Here is a 24,571-nt window from a genome sequence, read left to right on the forward strand (position 1 = left end):
CAGGATATCACCATCACTCTCCTCCTGACTGTCTTTTTTTTCAAAACGGTAGGAGATGCAGATGTACTTGTCCTGTTCCTTTTATTCAATTTGTTTCCCCGGTGCCAAAAGTCAACAACGACCAGTGCAAGGACGAAACAGTTGCAGCAAGTCAGTCTGTGAAGCGTTATATTTGATCTGCGCGCACTGTTTATTTTAACAACGTGCGTATCACGGAGACACACACATTTTAATGGGAGCAGTGTTGTTGGTCTCCTTTTTTAGCCAGCGCATCAAAGTCTGGAGTTAGTTTTGTTAAAAAATGAGGAGCTGAGCAGTGTCTTTGACATCGTTGCTTTCATCCAGTGCTAAAGAATAAAAAGTGAATGACTTCGCCTTTTTGTTTAATCTGCTGGTGATATCTTCATCTATTAGTTCCACACGGCGAGTCACTGTCCGCCGTGATAAACTGATTTTCTCAAATTTGTCTTTGGTCTCTGGGCACAAAATACCTGCTGTCTCTACCATACATTCTTTTAAAACTCGCCCTCAGACAGTGGTTTGCTGGCCTTTGCTATTTTGAATGAAAGCATAAAACTGGCCTTGGTACTTGACTCTTGAATGGCAGTTTGACGGTGAAAAAAACTTTGCTGAGCCTTCAAATTAGCTGCCACCTTCTCAGCAGCAGCTTCCCGTTCTTTTGTTGAGAGCTTGCTAGCATAATTAGCGTGCTTTGTGGCAAAGTGACGGCTAATATTATACTCTTTAAAAACCGCCACAGTTTCTTGGCATATCAGGCAAACAGCAGATGATCGGTGTTCAGTAAAAAAATATTTAGTTGTCCACTCCTTATTGAACACTCGACATTTTCTGTCCACTTTCCTTTTCTTGGGTCCGCTCATCTTCATAGAGGGGCAGTGGGTCAAAGGGTAAAGTGCAAACGTGGAGTAATAGGCCTACGCTTCACCTCAACAAAGCCAATATATCTAGAGTGCGCCATCTAGTGAGGAAACATCAGAATTACAGGGGAAATAAAACATTAACAAGGTTAATTTATTAAATTTTTTCAAGTTTGGCGGGCCGAATCAAAATGTTTAATGGGCCGCATGTGGCCCCCGGGCCGTAGTTTGCCCATGCCTGCCTTAGGTGTTGCATTTTTCTGTAATAAGGTGACTGCCCACCAGGTGGTGCCTCTATATTTGCTGTCTGCCAAATATCTTTACCCTTTTCTTTCACATCTCACTATCTATCCCTTCTGTTCTTTACTTTAGCTTTTCTCGTACTAAGCTACCCTTACTAAGCTCCCAGCTCTCTCTAAACTCCGTCTCTTCCCATTCTACTGTGCCCTAAAGTATCTCATAGCACTACTTTCCCTTCTAATCATCCTAAATCTCCCACTGCTAAGCCTCTCATCTCCCTACTACACTTCCCACCTTTACACTCAGCTGTAGCCTCTCTATTTCACTGATTGTCTTTCTTGACAGAGGACTCCTTGTTTCATCCCACTCCGCTCCCCTACCCTGCCCCCAATTTCCACCTGCCCCCAGTGCTCCTACACTTATTCCTCCTACACCACACCCTCAAACACTACCCCAATCACACTGTTCACATTATTATCACATCCCACCTCCCTTAACACTATACAATTAGTAACACCTACCTCCAATTACCTCTGTTATTTACTTCCTCCACCATATACACCTCAACACCTGCCTACCAACCCCACCCTTCATTCAACTCCCATCTATTAATTCCATAATGTCAAAATCTCCCACCCAATACCTAATTCAACTACTTCTCCTACTTCCACCCCTTCCTTCTCTTTTAACTTTCTATCTCCTAACCTCTTATGAACATCCACTTTACTCCTCCCTTCCCTTTCCCACTAAACATACTTCCACATTACCACTAGCCACTACTCCAAATTTCCTAAACATTATATCCACACCCAACTACATACTTCCTAAATATCACAGACTAGCACCCATTAAATATACCAATCACAATAATAAAAAACTACTCGACTATTCTTGCAAGCCACTTTACCCTAAACACATCATATACCTTCACTCCCTACTAGATGGAGACATACATCCAAACCCTGGTCCTAACCATACCTCTACCTCTGAAAAATGTACTCTAGTCACTAGTAGCTCCATAACCCCTTCCAAGCCTGCTAACTCTCTCCTCATAGCACATCTTAATATACGCAGCATTAATAATAAAATCCCTCACCTCCATGCCCTCCTAGATGTCCACCAATTTGATATCCTATGCTTATCTGAAACTTGGCTTAAACCCACATTTAAAGATAATGAAGTAACCCCACCTGGTTATAATATCATTAGAAAAGACTGTACTACCAAAAAGGGAGGAGGGGTCGCAATCCTCTACAAAACAGAACTACAAATCAGCACCATAGACCTTGACCCACCTTTAGACAACCGAGCTGAAATACTTATCACTAAACTTCAGGTCAACTCTTGTAAAGCTATAAATGTCATATGTTTATACCTGCCTCCAGGAAACAATATCAATACCCTTGAAAATATCCTAAATTGGCTTTCTATCACTCTCCCACAAGAAACCATAATTTTAGGAGACTTTAACATTGATTGGCAGTCCTGTAATAATATACACCCTTCCACCCATGTTAACTTATATGGCTTTACACAAACTATTAACTCCTCTATCAGAATTCACAAGCCTAACAACAAAGAAAGTACCTTGGACTGGATACTTACTAATAATCCTCTACATACCTACAAAGTAGGGACCCTCCCAGATGATCTAAGTGACCACTCCCTAACCTATTTTATTAGATCTAAAACCAACCTCACTCATCCCAACATTGCCAGAACTGTACGCTACAAAAAGCAATTTAACCCTGAACTATTCCAGACAGAACTTAAACAATGTAATTGGTCACCACTAAAATATCTTCCACTTGATGAAGCTGTAGCCTATTTTAATACCACATTCTTAACCATCCTGAACCACCATGCCCCATTACGCTCTATTAGATGCAAAGCTAAACCAGCACCCTGGCTCTCTAATACTACTAGGCAAAAAAATCCATCTGAGAAACAAATCCTGGATAAAATGGCGTTCTACTAAAAACCCATCGGATTACCTAACATTTAGACAACTAAGAAATCATACTAAAAAAGCCATTGTGCTAGATAAAAAGAACTTCTACCTCCAAATACAGCAAACCTATCAAAAGAAACCTCAAAAGTTTTGGAACAGCATTAACAAACTTCTTCACCCAGGACAATCTATCACACCTAACCCTCTAGGCTCCAACCCCGATAATCCTATTCACACTGCCAACTCCTTTAATTCTTTCTTTACCAATGCCGTCCAGTCTCTTGCTAGCCATCTATCGCCAGACACCTCAAATCTGCCAAACTCATCTTTAAATCCTCCTCCATCTTTTCAATTACAACCAGTGACTACTTCTAGTATATGCTCTCTTCGACTAAAACTAAAACCTACCACCCCTTCAGCTGACCAACTCCCAGCAGAATACCTTCAAATAGGAGCTAAATCCATTGCCTACCCTATATCCATTCTTATCAACAGAACAATAAGTGAAGGAAATATCCCATCCATCTGGAAAATTTCTTACATTATTCCACTACACAAAGGTGGGAACTCTAACGATTTCTCTAACTTTCGTCCTATAGCTTTGCTATCTACTCTGGCAAAAATTATGGAAAAGTGTATCCAGAAGCAACTTCTTAACCACCTTCTCCAAAATAACATGCTTGCCAACTGTCAACATGGTTTCAGACCTTACCATAGTACCACCACTGCCCTGCTATCATTTACAGATTGTATTAACAAGAATCGTAACAAAGGCATTCTATCCTCTGCAGTATTCATTGATTTATCCAAAGCTTTCGACATGGTTAATCACCAACTGCTCTTACATATAATGATATCTCTATCACTTGACCCCTTAACCATTAACTGGTTCAAATCCTACCTTGAAAACAGAAAACAAGCGGTACTCTGGCACAATAATCTTTCTAATCTCCTACCTATCTCCCTTGGTGTCCCTCAAGGCTCCATATTAGGTCCACTCCTATTTTCCATCTATATCAATGACCTTCAGTCAGCAATTCCATATACTACCTGCATTCAGTATGCAGATGACTCCACTATTATCTGCTCAGCCACTTCTCAAACTGAACTGCAGACCCTTACCCAGAATGCATTTAATACTGTTGAACAATGGTTTACAAACTGTTGCCTCCTCCTAAACCCAAAGAAAACTAAACTGCTACTCTTCTCACCAACCCGTAAGTCCACCCCCGCACATTTTACACTTACATCTAACAATGGTACTGTTATCTCTCCAGACCTAACTACCAAACTCCTAGGAATAACTATATATAATAATCTCAACTATGACACGCATATTAACAGTACAATAAAAACAGTCAACAAGAAACTTGGATCCCTCTATAGAATTAAACCCTTTCTTACACCCACAGCCAGGACTGCTATAGCCAGAACTCATCTCATCTCCACTCTACTCTATGCTTCACCCATTTATACAAATCTTTCTAAAACCAATATTAACTAACTGACAGTATCCTATAACAATATTGCCAGATTTGCTACTGCCTCTCCTTTCAGAACTCATCACTGTCTTAATCTTAAACAACTTGATTGGTTAGAGTTTCTACACCATCTACACCAGGCATGGGCAAACTACGGCCCGGGGGCCACATGCGGCCCGTTAAACATTTTGATTCGGCCCGCCAAACTTGAAAAAATTTAATAAATTAACCTTGTTGATGTTTTATTTCCCCTGCAATTCTGATGTTTCCTCACTAGATGGCGCACTCTAGATATATTGGCTTTGTTGAGGTGAAGCGTAGGCCTATTACTCCACGTTTGCACTTTACCCTTTGACCCACCGCCCCTCTATGAAGATGAGCGGACCCAAGAAAAGGAAAGTGGACAGAGAATGTCGAGTGTTCAATAAGGAGTGGACAACTAAATATTTTTTCACTGAACATCGATCATCTGCTGTTTGCCTGATATGCCAAGAAACTGTGGTGGTTTTTAAAGAGTATAATATTAGCCGTCACTTTGCCACAAAGCACGCTAATTATGCTAGCAAGCTCTCAACAAAAGAACGGGAAGCTGCTGCTGAGAAGGTGGCAGCTAATTTGAAGGCTCAGCAAAGTTTTTTTTCACCATCAAACTGACATTCAAGAGTCAAGTACCAAGGCCAGTTTTATGCTTTCATTCAAAATAGCAAAGGCCAGCAAACTACTGTCTGAGGGCGAGTTTTTAAAAGAATGTATGGTAGAGACAGCAGGTATTTTGTGCCCGGAGACCAAAGACAAATTTGAGAAAATCAGTTTATCACGGCGGACAGTGACTCGCCGTGTGGAACTAATAGATGAAGATATCACCAGCAGATTAAACAAAAAGGCGAAGTCATTCACTTTTTATTCTTTAGCACTGGATGAAAGCAACGATGTCAAAGACACTGCTCAGCTCCTCATTTTTTAACAAAACTAACTCCAGACTTTGATGCGCTGGCTAAAAAAGGAGACCAACAACACTGCTCCCATTAAAATGTGTGTGTCTCCGTGATACGCACGTTGTTAAAATAAACAGTGCGCGCAGATCAAATATAATGCTTCACAGACTGACTTGCTGCAACTGTTTCGTCCTTGCACTGGTCGTTGTTGACTTTTGGCACCGGGGAAACAAATTGAATAAAAGGAACAGGACAAGTACATCTGCATCTCCTACCGTTTTTGAAAAAAAAGACAGTCAGGAGGAGAGTGATGGTGATATCCTGAAAGATAACAGAACTTTCAGTGCTTTAAAATAAAATGGTCATTTATTTGATTTTCAGTGTTTAAAGACTCATTTCGAAGTCAGAGATTTTATTGTAATGCTTTTCTTCATTTTCATTGGAAATTAAAGCACATGTTTTCTCCATATCCCAAGATGTGTATTTTTCCCCAATGAGGTGATGTTTTCAAAGCATGCCATCTATCTGCTCCTGTTCCGGCCCCTTTGTCAAATGTTAGAACCCAATGTGGCCCACGAATCAAAAAGTTTGCCCACCCCTGATCTACACTTTTCACAGCTTACTATTGCCCACAAAACCCTGTATCAATCCACCAATACTCCTATACTCTCAAACCTACTTACCCCCTACCATAATCCTAAAATCTTACGCTCTTCTAACAAACTACTGTTTAACATTTGCAGATCCAACAATTTAGCAGGTGACTCCCTTTTCTCTAATACCATCGGTAAGCTATGGAATCTACTACCCACTGAACTCACAACTCTCTGCTCTCATATACTTTTTAAAAAGAAACTCGAGCTTCATCTCAAGTCGCACTGGTTATGTTCCTGTACTATCCCTGACTAACTGTTGATACTTCTCACTAATAACTACCTGCATCATCCTAAGCCTTCCCTATAAAATCTGTTATCATGAAACTTTTGAGTGAATTCTTTATATATACTTGCATATTACATCCTCTCATGAATATTCCCTTATTGTTTACTGCTCCAGTCATGCTCAATGGTAGTAAGGCAGTTAATATTTCATATCTTAAAAAAAAAAAAAACTTTTTTCTTATTTATACATCTGTTCTACTCAATACTATTTTCTATATTGTTTTTGGTATACGACTTTATTGGTACTTCTTCCTTGATTGAATTTTGCATGTGTTCTTCTGTAAACTTTTTCAAGATTGTACTTTATATATGTTTTTTATTGTTTATTGTTTTTTGTTTGATATTCTTGGAGCTTTTCTCCCCAGGCCTCTACTGAAAATGGACATGTATCCAGCTAGACTAGCCCGGTCAACAAATGTAAAATAAATAAATAAAATAGCCACATCCTTGTATTTTCTTTCCTATCATATCTGCATTTAGACTAGGCTTAGCCTCTTCACTTATTTAACCTAATAAATATTTACCTAGTAAATTCAACCTCACAATATTGAATGCTCAAATTCTGCTGACCACTTTTGTATATTTTTGTGCAATACTACATGTATTTTATTATGTGTTTCTTTTTTATTCCTTGTTTTTTTTTTACTTGCTGTATTTTTAATTGTACTATCTTGGAGTGTGACTTGTTATTATACTGTATACTGTATTGTAACTGGAGCGTTTCTCGTCGTCTCCACTGAAAATGGGCTACTCGCCCAGCTTGACTAACCCAGTTAACAAATGTCAATAAATAAATAAATAAATTACCTGCAGCAGTAGTTGCAGCCTATAGCACACACATCTCTATGTATAGGTGTCTGCTGCAGACCTACCCTCTGCGACGTAGTCTCCTCACCCCTGTAATATCCAGCACAACATATCAGAAAGGGGCCCTAATCCACATGAAGGCTTTATATATTCTACAGTGGTTGCGTGTCATTGGCTGATGATAGTGCAAATCAGGTGTGTTGGCTGCAATTAGTATTTGCAGACCCACAGATTGGTTTAGAGACAATCACCTGCTGATGGGAAGCATGTTTAAAAGGCAAGCAGCTGGCTATGGAACCATTCTGTATGAGACTTTCCTCACACAGAGCATCCCTTTGTGACAACTATACTATCACCACATATCAACAGAGGAGTACTGCACTCTATCACTTATGTAACTGTTTTTGGGTACAACAGGTTGTAGATAGGTGAATAGACTTACTGAGAATAGGGATTAAAGCACTACACCTGTTTTAGTCCTGTGCTAATGACATGTCATTGATATCCTGCTGTCTTACACCTACACAGGATGTACAAAACATCAAGGGTGCATTGCCCTTTGTCATTGTGGCACACTGTTCTCGTTAGACTGTCCCTTTATACTGGTTGTAATCGCACACTGCTATTTGCTTGGCATTGTTCAAATGACATATTATTGAGGGGTTGCCCATAGGGTCACACCACAGTAGACTCAAGTGTTAGGTGTATGATAATGCAGCGTCATGGCACACACGGGAATACCTGACTATTGTTACTATCTCAGTTGTATCCACACACTTTGTTTGCACACTGTGGAGGATGACGTGTGAACAAGCAGTGGATAGTGCCAGCCATTTTGGCATTGCCGTATCTCTACATACTGTACATCCACATATGTGATCCTGTAATGCGTTCCCTTTTTGTTGTCTTTCAGGAATTATGTACCATAGATGCCACGCCCCTTCTTGGATGCAGAGAATGAAATTATACCAGAGGGACTAAGGCAACATCATCACATCCTACTGTCCAGGGGAGACAAAGCAGGGAACAGCGGGCTGCATTGTAGACCTTGTCTGTAATGTGAATGGCATAGGCCAGCAGGGTAGGACACATGTACAGGTTCAACATCGCACAACAGACATGATAAATTCTGCATGACAAAGGGCAACAGATGTAGCCAGGTATCGTACTGTCATTAGTGGAGGCCTGCAGCAGAGCAACCACTCTCAGCCACTGAGTAATTTCTGGTGAACCTAGACACACACAACAGCTCCCAGGCATCCATCTCACCATACATTGTGGAGGTGGGTGCCACATTTTCCACACCTGAGGAGCATGCATGTAAGCTTACTGTGATCAGCATTGTAATACTATAGCAGTCAGTGTGTCTGGCTGTACATACTTGTACATGGGTGTCAGGTCTTTGTTCTTTAGGGGGTTTAATCTCAATTATACCCTCATACTCAGAATGTTACCAATACAACAAGTAACACAGTAGCTACTGTAAATGTGAGATATATGGATATATTACCTTGTTGTGCTGCAACATGTGATGGTACTGACATTACCCCACCCTCAACTTTTCACAGGTCTATCAGGTATTGGCCAAGGCCATAGTCCTGCTCCTGGTAAGCATGACACTGTTTTGTTAAGGAACATTTATATTCTATTAAGGTTAAGGGCCAGAATAATGTCCTATTTAAACATAATTTTGTTGTGTGTAATCAGCGTATATTTTTTTCCATTCTGGAGCAGGTACCTAAGAATCTTAAAGGGGGTAAACACAGGAGTGTAGTTGAACAAAAGGAAACAATTTGGCAGTTACAGTTAAGAGCAGTAAAGGCTCCTGGTTTAAATGAGGCAAACAATCTAAAATGCCTTTTTAAAAAACAACAGGTTGAAGATACATAAATTAGGCAGTGAAACAGGTATTTCCATATATTTGTTAAGATAGTTGTACTGGGTTTTTATGTTGTTTTTCCAAGTATAGTGTCATATTGATTAATTAAAAGGTAAATATTACTGGTCATGCTTTACTTGCTTTATTTCAAGCGATTGTTATAAAGGTCTTGAGTTGAATTTGTATTTTGTTCCGAGGAAGTCTTTTGTGGATGAAAGCAGAGAAGAAATATATTTGACCACTAATCCAGTTGTGTGTCTTCGTTATTATGCACCTTGGTGGATTTTTCATACACAGTAGTGCAGGTATTAATGTATTGCTTTTTTCTTTCTTATCACAGGTGATGAAGGGTTTTGTGTCTGTCCCCTACACAACCTAATGTCAGTGTCTCTTCGGACTCTAATGATGATGGTGGCCACAGTGAGGCACAGGTGGGGGTGTTGGGGGCTGAATCTTTCCCAGAGGTAGACATCACTCTTCTGCCCCCATTGTCACTGCAATCGGTCTGTATGCCCACACATACCCAGTTCTCAGAGGCCACAGATAGTGGACAGTCAGAGGGTGGGGACATTGAACAGGAAAGTGTGGCAAATATGGCTCCAGTGAGTGTAGACTCTGGCCATAGCCAGAGAGCTGGTGAGGTCCCACATAAGCAGATTGACAGGGGTGCTTGTAGGAGGCCTGCTGTCCATCTACCACCTGTTGTAGGTCTCACATCATGGGCCACTTGGCACATATTTTGGGCCATCATGGAGGCACAGGCACATTCTGAACAGAACACCAGATGCATGCTTAGGGTTATGAATGCAGCACAGTCTGACATCCATGACTGCCTCCACCACACAGGGGACACCCTGGATCAGTTCACTGATGCAGTGGGAAAAAGGTGGGCTGAGACAGTGTCTGTTGAAATGTGTGGTTGGAGTTGAGCGTCAGACCCATGGATGTAGGTCAGAAAACCAATCTGCTGTGAGTCCGCGTGGCAGTCAGTCATGCACCCATAGTGGCAGCACATCCAACAGTACTGAGTGGAGTGTGCTGTCTACACCATGATGTGGCAGGCCATGGGCTTGTGGTCCTGGGTGGTCCAGTGGGGGACACAGTCCCAGCAGACAGCAATCACCGTCAGGTACTAGCACCACTTCTGACCTTGGGGATGGAGGTGCCAGTGAAACTCCTGGCAGAGCCACTTCCCATGTTCAGAGCTGGAGATGGTGAATTGTCAACTCTATCATGTATGATCCAAAGCTGTCCAACATACACATGTGTAGAGCTAGCACTGAGCCTGACTGTGTACATGCTCACACTCACACACCACTGTCAAATGCAGGTCACCTAATGACACACACAACACCTCTCCATGGCCCATCTTACATAGGTTCATAGGTTCATAGGTTCATACTAGGCTATCTGCCCTGAGGCAATTATAAGCCTAGCCCGATTCTGTATGGCTTACGCCACCCCTTGATTTGAGTATACTGTGCCCTTTAAGGTTTAGTTTACTGTGCCTCTGTCTAATAGTGACATGGGAGTAATCCCTGGGACAAACCTACGATCCCCCATCCACCTATCGAGATTCTTCTTGAAGAGATTCAGTGAGGTGCTCTGCCTCACATGAACTGGAATTCTATTCCAGAGCGAAGGGAGCCTCTGGGTTATGAAACTGTCCCTCCAGCAAGTTCTATTTATTTCTCTGCTAAGGTTCAAGTCCCTCGAGCTTGTGGCTCTAAGGGATTTAGATTTACTGAGGTGGAGCATGTCCATTAATTCTGGATTTGACATAGCTTTGTATGTCAGGCATAGATCGCCTCGAAGTAGGCGGTATGCAACTGAGTAGAGCTGGAGTTTTTTTAACCGAGCAACATATGGCATCTGTTTGAGAGCCTTGATCCTCTTGGTGAGATACTTTTGGGGTCTTTCTAATTGCTGCAGGTGTCGGGTAAGGTACATCCCAAAAGGGGCATTGTATTCTATGATGGGCCTGATGAGGGATGAATAAAGGGGCACGATTACCTCTCTTGATCTAGATGTGAAACCCTTTGTGATGAGGTGGGCTATGTAGAAGGTCTTTCTAACCACTTTGGCAATGTGGTTTTCAAAGGAGAGATTGCTATCAACTTGGGTCCCCAGGTCTCTAATAACTTTCTCTGTACTTAATGGGTTTCCGCCTATGTGGTAATTTGTGGGCACATTGTTTTTGCCAAAGGGTATGACTATACATTTTTTGGCATTTAGCTTTAGACCATGGTGCTGGCACCAGTTATCTGTCTCTGTGAGACCTTTTTGAAGGATGTTTGTGTCAGCTGGAGAGTTGATTATGGTGCCCAGTTTGCAGTCGTCTGCGAACTTGGTGAGCCATAGTCCTCCCACATTTGCCTGTACCTCAGAAAAGTATATACCGAACAAGAGTGGTCCCAGGACAGAACCCTGTGGGATGCCACTTGTGACTGGTTTCGAGTCTGACATGGCTCCAGCAACTCTCACTCTGTGGGTTCTGTCTTTGAGCCAGTTTGTGACCCATCATGTGACATAGGGGTTTATATTTAAGCTGGATAACTTATCTATGATGCCCGAGTGGGGTATTGTGTCAAATGCCTTTGCAAGGTCCAGATAGGCTGTGTGGACTACCTTCCCTTCATCTATGGCTTTGGTGACTGTTTTGAAGAAGTCAACCAGGTTCAAAAGGCAGGATCTGCCCTTGACAAAGCCAAACTGGGTAGGATCTAGTGTCTGTAGGTCCCCAATGTCTTTGTTTATGAGCTCCATGATGATCCTCTCCATAGCCTTGCAGACTAAGCTAGTCAGGCTTATGGGGCGATAGTTTCCAGGGTCCATAGAGGCTCCACCTTTGTGGAGTGGGACCACTGTTGCTGTACGCCATTCTGTGGGTGCATATCCTGTGGTGAGGCTGAGATTGTATAGCTGTTTTATTTGAGGGATTTGTTCCTCTTGGAGTTCATGTAGGACGCAACCTGGAACGCCATCTGGTCCCATGGAAGCAGTGTTTTTTGCTTTGGAGAGGGCAGCCTTCACCTGAGCATCAGAGATGTTTGGGAGGCAGCCCTCCGCTGGGATAGATACTTGCTCATTTGGGGGGGGTGGAGAAGTTTGCACTGAACCTGTCTGCCAGGATATTGGCGATGTCTGTGGGTTCAGTGTATTTTTTGTCATTTAGAATCAACTCAGAACAAGTGTGGGAGTTGCATCCCAGGTTTCTAACATAACTGAAAAAGCCGTATGATTGTCTTTGGTGTCCTGTGCAATTTTTCTCTCGAAGCTGGCCTTGGAGGATTTTTATGAGGGATCGTAATTTTTTGCTAGTACTGATCAGAGATGCCTTCCCTATTAGGGATTTTGCTCTATCATGTAGTAGCTTCCTCCTTCTGTTGTACAGTTTATTTATGGCAGGGGTCCACCAGACTGGACGCCTGCCTTTGGATGATTGGGTCTTGGTTTTGTTTGGGATAGCATGATCCATGCATTCCTGGAGATGTCCGTAGAATGCATTTATATAGGATTCTGCAGTTTGGGCCGTAGTTTCCACTGGCCCTGGGGCCTTGAAGGATTCCACTTCAGTTTTGAGAAGTGAGAAGTTCGCTTTTGAGAAGTTTTTCACTGTGGTTTTCTGGGCTGGGGGTGGGGTCGGGATGTGGACATCCAGTGAGATTAATTTATGGTCTGATCTTACCAATGAGGGATATACTTTTGGTGTGGAGCATAGAGTCCCCATGTTGGTAATGATCAGGTCTAATATGTTGTCCCCTCTTGTGGGAGTGGTGACTAGTTGTTCCATAGCATTTGAGTTTATAATTTCCAGGAACCTTTGGGCTAAGGTGCTGGGGCTTGAGTAGTGCTCCCAGTCAATGTTTGGGTAGTTGAAGTCGCCCAATATAATGGTGTTCGGAGAGATCTTCATGTTCTCCAATGTTTTCAGGAAAGCAGAGTGGGATTCCTGACTTTGAGATTGTGGTCTGTAGGATGCTATAAACTGAAAAGCAGTCTTGCCCACTGTTAGTTGCACATGGATGGTCTCCGATACTTCGTGCAATGCCACTAACCTGGAGGTGTGGATATCCTTGATAAATATGGAAACTCCCCCTCCTTTTGTGGTTCGTTCCGGGTTTTGGGGCCAAAAAGCATGATATGAGGTATAGCCTGGTAGTGCTGGGGTGCTCTCTGGAGCCTTGAACCAGGTTTCTGTCACTGCACAGATATCAATGTTCTCCATACTGAGGAGAGCTTCGAGTGCATGCATCTTGAGGTTAAGACTTCTGGCGTTTAGCAGCATTATCCTTAGTTTCTTGTTCCTTGTGCTGTCTACGGGGGTGGGTTTGACTTTTGAGCCTTGCCTAAAAAAGGCACTATGGGTGTGGCAAGAGCCTTTGCCAATATCCGAAGGCCCAGTGGTGACAGGTGCAAGCCATCCCTAGCGAAGCAACGTGGCTTGTCAAGCATGTCATCCCAGGCTGACAGACACTGGATCCCCTTTGAATGACACCAAAATTTTAGCCAATTGTTAAAATCGATCATTTTGTCTTTGTACTGTGGCATCATTCTAGGTGAGGGTAAGATGCTGCTCAAGGTCAGGGTCATACCAACCTGAGCTACATGATCAGAGAGCTCCTCTATGTCTCTTTTCATGTAGTCCAGGGAGGTACGTCTCAGGTCATTCATACCAGCATGTACAATGACTGAGTCATATTTGTATTTGCTTTGGAGTGACCTGAGTGCTTGCGTTATGTGGCAGATCCTAGAACCCGACAGGCAGCTCACCATGACCTTCTCTTTATTCAGCCTGGTGAGTGGGACGTCAGTGTGTCTGACAATAGAGTCACCTATTACAAGAGTATCAGGTGTGTTATTCAGCCTTAAGGGCTGTGGCTGCTTGGCACACTGACTTTGTGGGCTATGTGTTGTGCGTGTTTTGTTTTGAGGTAGCATTTGCTTGGATGTCTGCTTTGGAGGTCTCTGTTGCTTAGGTAGATTTTTATTTAGAGCCTCCTATGTTTTTGTGTATTTATGTGTTTGGTTCGCTGATGTGGTGGGACTATGTGATACTGGAATTGTGTTGTGTGAGATTACCTTCTCCTCCTGACTGGTTACACCAGTTTTGAGATGAGAGAGCTCAGCCTCCAGTTTGGCTAAATAGTTGCATCTCTCACATATATTTGAATCTGTTTGGAGGAGGAGAGGGTTGTCCGTGTACATGAGACAGTTGTAACATTGCCTCAAAATTCCCAGATTCACCAGCTGGACTGGAGAGGAAACCATTGACTGACCTTTGGACATGCTAGAGTAATATAGGGAAACTGAATTTAAGAAGGACCAATAGGGGACAGGGTAATCATAGAGTATAAGAGTAAGTAGTGCTTATGGTTTAATAGTGCTAACTTGTAGGATTACTTAATTGGACCAGTGAAGGACCTTAGAATGAGAATATGGTGTTTAAATTGAGAGATAGAGCAGTTCTAAGGGAAAAAGTGAAGAGCAGACTTTGTGGAGCCAGGAATAGTTTAAACCCAATTTGCGCTATGCACAAAAACATGCAAAACCGTGCAAAAGAGGGTTTTAAGAGAGGAAGATGAAGGAGTTTTGGAATTGACCCAAAATGGCCAATAAAACTACAGTTTCAAGTCAGTAACCACTCCCACAGGGGCAGGCAGGCTGCTCAATGTTTTTCACTGCCACTGATCAACAGAGAGACTTCCCTTTAGCCCAAGCAAAAAATGGCCTCACAGAAACTTACAAACAGTTCAAGAACAGCAAGCCTGTAACTGAACTTTTTTAAATCTCAGAAAAGTGGGAAAAAAGCAAGATTTTTTTTTTTTTTTTTTCAGAGATAGCAGAGGTTCACAAGTATTAACAAGTTATAACAGTGCAGTAAATGACCCCACACAAGAGTGCTAGGCCAAAGACAGATAAAATGCAAGTTTTGAGAAAAAACGATTTTAAAAATAAGTGCAAACAGGAAATTCAGTAAACAGCTTTAGGTTGTGCTCTAAATGCAGTTACTAATGCAGAAATCAAGTTTAACAAGCCAGAAAATGCTCAAAATAGGCGGCTATGCAGAAAAACTTAGCAAATAAACAGAGGAAAAATACTTAAAATCTCAAAAGTGGCTCCTTTCTTCTCTCAGCATTTTCTCCTCTTGGTGGGTGTTTCACCAACAGCCAACAAGCCTGAAAAGACACCAAAACCATGAGGCAACCAGGTTTTAAGAGAGGAAGATGAAGGAGTTTTGGAATTGACCCAAAATGGCCAATAAAACTGCAGTTTCAAGTCAGTAACATCTCCTACAGTGGCAGGCAGGCTGCTCAATGTTTTTCACTGCCACTGATCAACAGAGAGACTTCCCTTTAGCCCAAGCAAAAAATGGCCTCACAGAAACTTACAAACAGTTCAAGAACAGCAAGCCTGTAACTGAACTTTTTTAAATCTCAGAAAAGTGGGAAAAAAGCAAGATTTTTTTTTGTTTTTTTGTTTTTTTTTCAGAGATAGCAGAGGTTCTTTGTCTCCCCTTCCTGACTCACACACATGCTGTCAACTGTTTGGGCCTGCCTAGGCCTTTTGCACCCCCACACAACACCCTGTGCAAGTGATAGTACTTGTGCCATATCCCTGTCATCCTCGCTATTGAGGCAGGGAAATGAAACTATGCGTCTGATGCACAGGATGACTATATTATTTAACATGTACTTGGCTACTTAGACTAAGTGGCAACATTAGCCACCCACACAAAGCAGAACCACAACACACAGTGTAGTTACATGTGTAACTTCAAAGGACAGGCCTAGATTGTCACTGACCTCAGACATCATGATGCCATATATGATTGGTCTGTACTTATACCTAACCTGTACTCCCACACTGTCTACATCAACTACACTCCCTTGCCCCACCACATGTGACACATAACAGTCCTACAACCTGTCCCATAACTTCTATAATTACAAGCCAAGCCAAGCTGTCTGACTATATCCCCTGCTCAGACAACATTTACAAAGCACTCACTTAGACATCCACAATAATAATTATAGGGGTTACTAAGTGGCCTGTTGATGGCATACATATGCAACATAGGGACATAAACCTCCAAGAGATGATATGTAAGCAGCAGTGCTCAACAGGTTGCAGTCCTGGGTCCTCTTCTGCTTGGAATCCATGTAACCACCATGCATGTGACTACTGAATGACTGTGGCTAACAATGCTGGCTGATGCCTGCACATTGTGAGCACTCATGGAGTCTCCGTGGTATGTCTCTATCCTGCAAGAGGGAATTGCGAACATGTGCCTGTTGACATACTAATGGTCATAAACTCCAAGCAAATATATATATAGTAGCAGCTCCATCAGTTAGACCTATGTACTTGGTAAGTAGCACGTCAGTTGCAACATGTGATGTACATACTCAGGGGTGAAAGAACTGGGCACATAGACATTGCTACACAGGTTTACACCTAATGTGCATGAGATCACCATGTCTCTACAGTGGTATGGCAGTGATCATATGGCATAGCTGAGGCCACAGTCTCCAGTAAGTGACATAATCATAACCTCCATGTACCATTCCCTCAGCATGCCCATATCTGAGTGCAATGGCCATTTTATGATGTATCTTTCCAAGCAGTGCTGACAATTGCATACAACAGTATGATCCCTCACAAGGACAATTCATATCTTTAGTATGTGTTCAATAGGGATTGTCTGCAATGAGTGTCATTGTCACCTGTGGCATATAGACTACTCAGAGGTGATCTGTGCTTTACATACAGGACAATGTGTAACCCTACTTGATTGTATATGCTACCTATCTGTAGAAAGCATAGTAGATTGGTGACTGACATTAACCTAGTATGTGATGTTAGTACTACATGCTTGTGGGAGAGATTTGTCTAGCAGATTAAAAACACTCTTGGAACAGACCCATGCCTAATGCCACACAGAGCACCTCAGTGCACCTCAGCACATGCCATCTCTATGATTCAATGGGTGACTATCATCTCAACACAAGGTATTTTCCTGTGTCCCTCTTGGACTGGAGCAATCTATGCTGATCATGTAACTATGGGTATGAAGATGTCTATGATTGTGAGAGCCGTAAGGCTATTATTCTAGTTCAGTTCAAATGTTGTATGGTTCCATAACATGATGTAAAATGCTCTCACAGGCTCACACACAAACATGGTTACATTGAGTCTAGCACCACTTTCAATCACTGTGTACAGGACATGCCAAGGCTCACACATAGTCCAAGTTGGCTGCATGCAGATGTTAACACTTACCTATGTAATGGTACACACTACAGATCACAGTATGTGTTGTACGCAACACACCTGATGTCTGCTAATACTATCAGTTTAGGACTTATTATGCTTGATGACATAAGCAGGCCTTGTTGTGGTTAGTCATTTGGGGGGCCACATCACCTGCTACAAATAAAACACTGCAAAACCCTACCTATGTCTAAGTTACCAAGGTTATCATAGTTATGCCATATGGATATATATACACACACTAAGTGGGCTGGAATGAGATAAGAACCCCTACCTATCTAATCTTATACACTATAGCTCACAGTATCTGTTGCAAGCACCATGGCTTAAACCTGATATGAGACTGTCGGCTGTTAGTCTTAAGGTGGATGACATCATCAGGCCTTGTAGAAGAGGGCAGTTTAGAAGCCAGCAGCAAGTTACAGGGCCAAAAAGTGCATAACCATTGTAGGTGGATAGCCGATGAGGACATGTCTGTTTTTGTGCAGGAAGATACACACACACATAAATGCACCAAGTAGCCTGGAGTGAGATTACAGCCCCTACCTATCTAGTTTTATACACTATAATTCACAGTACTTATCATATGTGCCATGGCTTACATCTGATATAATACTGCCATCTGGTAGTCTTAAGGTGGATGACATCATTGGGTCTTGTAGAAGAGGGTGGCTTGGAAGCCAGCAGCAAGCTACAGGCCCAAAATGTGCATAACCATTGCAGGTGGATTGCCCATGAGGGCATGTCCACTCTTTTGCAGGGGGATACACACACACACACACACACACACACACACACACACACACACACACACACACACACACACACACACACACACACACACACACACACACACACACACACACACACACACACACACACACACACACACACACACACACACACACACACACACACACACACACAAATTAGCCTGGAGTGTGATTAAAACTCTTACCTATCTAATCTTATACACTACAGCTCACAGTACTTATCACATGTGCCACAGCTTAAGTCTGTTGTATATGTGATTGCAGGCACAATACTTGTGCATTACACAAACTAGGCTTGTGTTCAACACCATCTGTGGCCTGCAGAGTGATATTGCCTTGTACTATTATCTGCATCTAGTATCCTAGCAGTGAGATACATGTTTTTATCTTAACTATGTGTGTACAGTTACCAGTATGGCCATATGTGGTTGCTTGCAGTTAGATAGGCAAACCTGTGCCCTGTCCATGCATGTGCCCTGTCCATACATGTGTTGACAACATTATACATTACACCACCTACTCACATGTGTCTGTCTATGTGGTGACATCCAGCAGGCACAGGGGTCTGTAAGTAAGTGAATTATGTACTGTTGCGCCCTTAGTTTGGATCCTTTGAGCAACAGTATGGATGTGTGATAGTGCAGATTTACTCATCATTATTAGGGTATATAGCCCAATACAGACATCCACACAAATATTTCTGTATATAACAGGGATGTATATATAAATGTAGTTGTGTGTGTATGATATGCATATGTGTTATGTAGATATATGGGGAGAGTATATGTATCATTTTAATATATATATATATATATATATATATATATATATATATATATATATATATATATATTGGTATATATCTATTTGATACCACATAGCAATAGATATACTATGCATGTGTGAGAGAGGTAGTTACAGACAGATATGTATACATATTTATCTGTATATATAGACATATTTATACATAACAGGTCATTTTGATGATGGGGCAACAGAACTGGAATTTTTACTCATTTTAACTAAGTGTATGGGCATGTCCAGTGGGACTGTCCATACTTTTAAAGTGACTCCAGGCCACATCTCCCTGTGATCCAGTCTGGGAATTTTGTGTGTTACATTCATTAATATCTGCCCCTTTTTCTGCAGTACTGCACTTCACTCAAACTGTCCACTGTATTTCCCAGCTGTCTGCTGTATGTAATATGTAACTAAGGTTAATACGGTTACACCACACACAGACTGACAGTCTACATACCTCTCAACTGACTAGATTTTAGCAGAATGTCCAGAGTTTTCCTCATATGTGTGGTCTGTTCCTCATACATTTGTGTCTTTCTTGTACATTATTGAATATTGACATCACTAAATACTACTAATTAAAGACAAACATTTGTGTTTCAGACTTTTTATCCATCAGAAAATATGTACTAATACAACACCTTTTATTCTAGCAACTTTCTAGGTTTATAGGAATAATATTTGAATTCTGTCCCTATGTTTGGGACTTTGTCCCCCATATCTTTCTGGCTTTGTCCAGATTTCTTGCATTAAAGGAGTACCGCACCCACAGACTCAAAAAACATGTTTAAAACATCATGGCATGATGTTTCCTACACTTTAACAGAACTCTGGGATTATTTACAGGATTTTAAATATTTTTATATATAATTCCAGACTCTGACCACCTGGAGGCTGGCATACTGATGTGGTTTGGATAAATCAGATTGCCATCCAGTATCCCAGAAATCATTGTTTGTCTCAAAAATGTTACATCATGCAGGCCTCCGTTTGCCTAAAGTTCCTGTCATTTCATAGATGTTGCATGCGTACAAAGTACTGAGTAAAATAGAACAGTGTAAGTAACATTCCCTGCTGCTGGATGACTACTTAAAACAGAAACAGTGCAAATGTCACAGAACACGCTCAAAGTGCTGTTTACTGCTGCCTTTTTTTCTAATTTAGTTTAAATGGCACTAATTTGTGAGACAATGAATTCCAGTCAATTTACTTCTCCCCTCTCCCGTAACACTTAGCTTCCCTAGCTGACAAAGTCCTGAGGGTAATTTGACCTGGTAATTCCATTGAATGGCAGATCTCGGCAGGGTGCTTGACTCGTGTAATTTAATCTTTGCTCTAGCATTTCCTTTGTTAGAGGGGACATTTTTTGCTGCACTATAGCCACGGCCTTACTTGACTGCAATCACATCCAGTAAGGTCTTGCACCAAGGAGCTAAAGAATAAAACATTTATACTATTAACCAGTTTAGATATTTATTAATTTAAGTGTTAAGGTATCACTTCATGCTTCCACCTTGTTAAAAATTGAGACTTACATGTGCAAAGTGTGTTGGTATGCAGTGTTTGCCTTCATATGTTTTTATTCCACTGGTTGGTTTGCAAAAAAAACCTTTTGCAGTATCCCTGGATTTGTCTTTGTACATACAAACCACATTGCTATATTTTTCCCCTTCCTTTTTCTTGTGTCCAGAAGTCACTTATAACGAAGTAAATTTTTTATTGATTTTTTTTAAATAAAGGACATCAAGGTTAACTTACCTTGAATCAGATAATGGATGCCACTGCAAAGAATCACTGTTGAAATATTTGTGCATGGACAAAATCCCTTACTAAATCTATTTGCCAGCCTCCAGTTCAATTGGTGCTATGGCTTTAATATACTGGTGTGTTGGCTCATGCCTTCCAAATATCTCCACCATTACATACCAGTTTTGCAGTGTAGTAACCACCCGACATGCCCATACACCTTTAGCCATCAATATGCAGCTACTCCTGTTCATGTGAGTATGTGAATTCATTTTCAGACTAAAGGTGTGGAAGCTGCACTGAATAATTCTAGGTGTTTGTTCAGGTTTCACATGGTGCTTGCTTAGAGCTACTCTCATGTTAGGCCACTATGAATATGTTGCACTGCCACCTCTGATACCAGGGTAATGTTTTAATCTTTCTATTCCCGCACTGCACACTAGCAGTATCTGGTGCAAATACAACAGAGAAGTATGCAAGTGATACACCACCTAAGCATCTTTTGCCGTGCAGAATGTACAAGTATGCCTACCAAATTTCTGTGTTTCAAAACATCGGTGTTACTACACTACTACTGAATAAAATGAACAGCACTCAGGCTGGGGGAAGGGCAAGGGAGCCATGGCATCACAGAATGGGTGGGTCTTATTATTTTAGTTAGAATCAGATGATGGCTGTGGTGATGTCACTTTGGGAGAGGGAACTGATTAAAAAAAAAAGTACCTGCACTGCCTGGCCTCGATGATGTCAGTAATTAGCAAGCTTTATTCAAATGTGAGAGAATCATTCTGTAAGTGAAACCATCACAGTATGAGAAGGTAGGCTTCTCTTGCAGAAGTAAGGGGAATTATAAAAATTGTAAATGCTTTATTGTTGTTGCTTTACAGAGGACAATGTAAATAGGGAATAAAAGGGCTGTGAAGTTGAGGAATACATTAGAGAAACCTTTTGTACTCCTTTAAGAGGTTGAGATGTATGACAGTCTGTGAAAACCCCAACATAATAATATCTCACATGTAAAAGATGTGAATAATTCCGGATCAGAACCATCAACACCATCATGGATGCTAGCTTCCCTAGGCCACTGAGCCGCACAGGTAGCTAGACAAAGAGGAGTCATTCATCACACAATCAATAGCATAAATATGTATGTTGTTATCCTGCGTGAAGTGAGACATACAAATTATGATTGATTTCTATGTTACAGCCCTGGGATTGCCTGTTCCACTGACATACCATTGCTGATGTTCTGTTACAGCAGTTATATAGGAACACTTTTGTGCTGGGGGTGGGGGAACAACAACTCATGACCAACTGGGAGAGCCAATAGTCCAAATATCATGTGAGCCCACTGTGTAACATCTCCCATGCTGATGTAGTGAATAGTCCAACCATGATACCTAGTGAATATTTAGGAACACATACTATTAGACTTGGTATCTGTAGGCACATGTGGATGTTTCATCTGTCCAAATAGCCCACTATATTTCCTTTCATAAAAGCAGCAGATCCATATAATTCCTTAGCTGCACTAGACTGAAGTCAAATATCAATGCAGCTGGGTTACCTATCATAAGAACATTAAGATAAACTTTCAGCGGCTTGCATGTGGCATGGTTTTGGAATTCCATCTATCTTCAACCCCTTTTCCATATGGAGTCAGGGTGTCACTTCCACAGTGGCAATCATCTTGAGCCAAGGTTTACACCACCAGGTGGCCAGTCCTGCCAGTTCAACAATACCACTCACTTGCACACACACTCATGTCTACAGCCAGTTTAGAATGTCCAAATCCACCTATTGCATGTCTTTGGAATGTGGTAGGAAACCAGAGCACCCAGAGGATACCAACATGACCACAGGAAGGACATGCAGACTCCACATAGAAGGCACACCAGCCGATAATCGAACCAGGAAATACCTTGCTGTGAAGTGACAATGCCAACCACTGTGCCACCATGGCCACCCTGAACTGACAATATTAGATACCTTGAAGCATCACTAGGATGATCCTGAAAAAAAAAACCCAGGATGTGTCACCATACTTTTCTTAAGCACCTTTATTAGTGTTAAGCTTTCATCTTGTACTAGAGCATTAGCAGCAGCTAACATGGAGCAGCATTTTCACAGCTTTAAAAGCTGTAATACACTTAATTGAAAAAAAATAAAAAAGTCATTGCAGTGTCTAACAAGTTTTAAAGATATTTGCTCAGCAGGTTGGTATTTTGCTTCTGCCCACTGTCTTTGTGGCAGTACTAAGTGTTTTATGGCTTTCTAAACTGCAAATACTTTGCACTCTTATGCTTTGTTACTGACTAGTAGCAGCACATTGGGAGAGCCTAAACTCCATGCACTACAAAGAATTATGATGGGGTCTCTCTGATCATAACATAGAGGATTAAGATCAAGTTGCCAATCATAACTTGATTATTTTGTGTTTGAGACATGGATGCCAAGAAATTTACCTTGAATAAAGTTATGTTATGTGTTCTCTACATGTATGCAAAAAATCCCCTTTTGTGGTTTGCTTTGCATTGTTGTGCTCTTGAGCTGAAGTTCTTGACATATATATCTTGATCACATAACAAAACTGTAATACATGCAAACAAGACAATTATAGTCATCTATACTTATGCACACATGTGGACATGCAATAAAGGCTTGTATAAGCATCCCTGATATATAATTGTTAAGCTTAAACCTCACATCTCACTCATATCATTTGATGAAAATCTAACTCATGCTGTTATAAAGCAGGTTTTGCTGCAGTCATGCAACTTTTGTTAATTGTATCAACTGTTCATGCACTTTTGAACATTACATCACACTTGATTAGAAACTGATATACTGATATTAGGCACAAGCTGTTAATTATCAAATTTGCATTAATCAGGAGGTTTGAAGTCTTTATTACTTTTTTATTTTGTATTGGGTGAGAGTCCTTTAAGGACATATATAAATGCTTTATGATGTTACTTAGCAATAATAACATCACTCATGTCATTACAGGATTTCCAATCTTTTGGCACCAATCTGTTGCATCATTGCATAGTACTAAATATTTGCATGTAGAACATATATTAGTAAAGGAGTTATCTGCATCCATCTATCCACAAACCCTTTTTCCCATTTTTGCACATTGGGTCAGGGTGTCACTTCAACAGTGACAGCTATCTAGAGCCAAGGTAGCCCTGCCACTGTACTTCTTCCACCATACACTCTCACATGCACACACTCACACCTATGGCCAATTTAGAGTGTCCAGCCCACCTACTGCATGTCTTTGCACTGTGGAGGAAACTGGAGCACCTGGAGAAAACCCATACAAACACAAGAGGACATGCAGACCCCTCATAGAAGGTATCCCAGCTGAGAATCAAACCAGGGAACCTCTTGCTGTGAAGCGACAATGCTATCCACTGTGCCACACTTCTAAAATGAGAATGCTGAAGGCAAGATCCTTCCATCAGAGCTGAAAGCACCCACTGGCCAAGGGATAGGCTTGTGAAGGTGTATGCTCTATAAAGCTTTTGAATACATCAACTAAATCCATTTAATTAGAGGATATGGCATTCGGTTGTACAAGTCATCTAATATTTGCATTCATCATGTGTTGCTGCAGTTTCAGCTTTGCATGTAATTTGGGGGAACTATAAGTAGAAAATATTTCACTTTAGCATAATTTTTGCAGGAAACCCTTGCAATGCATTCTTTGGTAACTTGTTTAACAATTACATAAATGCTATGGACTTGAACTCAAAATGTAGTTGGTAATATTTTTAATCATACCAGAGTTTGGAATTGCTTTCTAATTACACATATGGTTTGTTTACATTTTATAGGTTTATAGGTGTGTACTAGGCTA

Source organism: Protopterus annectens, chromosome 17.part0, assembly GCF_019279795.1.
Source record: "Protopterus annectens isolate FY-2018-M chromosome 17.part0, PAN1.0, whole genome shotgun sequence".
In the NCBI taxonomy this organism is placed as follows: Eukaryota; Metazoa; Chordata; order Ceratodontiformes; family Protopteridae; genus Protopterus; species Protopterus annectens.